We start from the raw sequence: 2136 nt of genomic DNA on the forward strand, positions 1-2136 counted from the left end.
GATAGATATAAAACGTGTACTTAATATTTTTAAATATAAATGTGTACATTAGAAAAATATGAGGACATGATAGCTGAGCGGGCTGGGGCGAGGGTCCCAGAACGCTTGGTTCAGAAGGTTGTGGGTTCGATTCCCACCTGGGCTGGTCAATATTTATTTTGCGGTGGCCCCGAGAAATAAACCTTGACATTCCCACTCTGGGACTGTATAGGTCCTCAATGGAGGACTTACGCCAAAAAAAAAAAAATTAGAAAAATTTATAAAATGTGAACTTCATTAATAAAATAAAAATTAAACATTTTAACAACTTATGTTCCACTGCTCATATTCTCCACCGCTGACGGGACAGATCTGAATTTAGTCCACCAGTCTATCCTTTACTAATGATGGATTAGAACTCAACTGTCACTAGTAAATAAAAAAAAACTACTATTGCTAGAAAACAAAAAAAATTGGTAAGAAGAGAGGGAACTTTTTTACCAAAAACCTGTTTATGTTAGATATGATCACCATAGAAAAATACTAGAATCATTCTATTAACAAAAAAAATCAGATGTACAAAATTTAAATTTATGTTACTCAAATCAAATAGGTAAGAGACTAATAATAAATATATAATTATTATATATATATATATATAATATATAGAAGGAAAACGGATTATCTGCTGAGAAGAACCGTTAGGATCTGGAAAAAACAAATGATCCACTCTTAGCTGATTCCAGTTCTCTCTTTAAATGAAATGAAAAATAATTTATTATTCTGGGACCGGGTCCTTTTAGAACAATTTGAAGGTAATTTTAATTTTATAATAACATTTATTGGCCAAAATAGTGTGGCCACACTTAGTTAAAACTTATATTAAAATTGTATATAAATAATTTTAGTTACACAAAAAAAAAGAAAATGAAATAAAAAAACTAATTGATTAAATACATAAAAAACAAACCAAAAAGGTAGTTACAAATAATCTTTGCTATTGTAATATCTGATTAAATTGGTGAAGTAAATGGTAGTTAATTTGAAGAGTTTTTAACCAGGGAAGGGTTTGTACATGATGTATGTGAGAGGGAATGGAGTTCCAGTGACAAACAGCTCGGGTGAAAAATGATTTATCAAACGTAGTTCGGTGAAGTGGAAGGTAGATATCAGATAAACGGGACCTAGTAGTACAGGATTGGACAGAGATTTTGAATTGCAGGTTCTCTAGGATTTAGGAGAGGCGCTGAGTACTATTAACTTGGAATAGAAAGGAAGCTAGGAAATACAGGTATCAGAAGGATGGATAGAGCCACTTTAGCTAGGCGTAATACTGGGTTATGTGCATATCTTTGGTAATACCGAAAATAAATTGTACTGTGCAATTCATAAGACATTTAAGTTAAGATTCAAAATCATCCGAGAATCAACTATATACCTGGTCTTCACTTGTATCCCTTCACTCTATTGTTTCAAAACTTGTGATAGTGGGTTATTCCTCGATATCAATGTTATGATATCCAATACAAATCATTTCACTGTTGTACTTTGTAATAATATGATTTCTTATTTGTTTACAGTTAAAGATGCAAGCTGATGAGTCAGAGGCCACGAGGAGGCGGTTGGAGAGTGCAAGAAATGATGTAGTGCGGCAGGTGACAGCTATTGTCGCTGAAAAGGACTCATTAGAGAGGGAGGTATGATGCTCTTGGTAACTGCTGTTAGGCAACCTTTAAACAGGAATTAAACATTTTCTTAAAATGAGAAATTTTAATTTAAATTTAAATTCTTAATACTACTGTTCAGGACTTAGTATGATAATGTTTCATCCCTACCTTCAATATTAAGAAATATCTATTTTTTTATATTAATTATCAAGAATTACATTAATTCTTGGCTTAGTTATCACAATAATATGGGATGACCCTTTGATATTTCTTTGAAGGTTTTCTTAGTTCCTATTAACATAAAAATGCAATCTTTTTATTATAAAAAGTTTTCATCTTAATGTTGTAAGTATTTCAATAATGATAAACTACTAATACCTCTCACTTGTTTAGAATGCTCGCCTCAAGGATGCACTCAGGGACATCGAGAGAAAATCATTTGGCAGAAGATCGAGCCGTAACATAGCAGGGTTAGAGAAAGAGGTAACTA

General features: G+C 32.2%; 1 protein-coding gene across 1 annotated transcript in view; it reads left to right on the forward strand.

Moving 5' to 3' along the window:
* The window catches only part of LOC106680856 (uncharacterized), a gene marked incomplete at its 5' end in the record, with an annotated part of 20515 nt that overhangs the window by 7846 nt on the left and 10533 nt on the right, over positions 1–2136 (forward strand).

This window comes from Halyomorpha halys, unplaced genomic scaffold (genome assembly GCF_000696795.3).
Source record: "Halyomorpha halys isolate HHAL.00 unplaced genomic scaffold, Hhal_1.1 Scaffold296.1, whole genome shotgun sequence".
Taxonomy (NCBI): domain Eukaryota; kingdom Metazoa; phylum Arthropoda; class Insecta; order Hemiptera; family Pentatomidae; genus Halyomorpha; species Halyomorpha halys.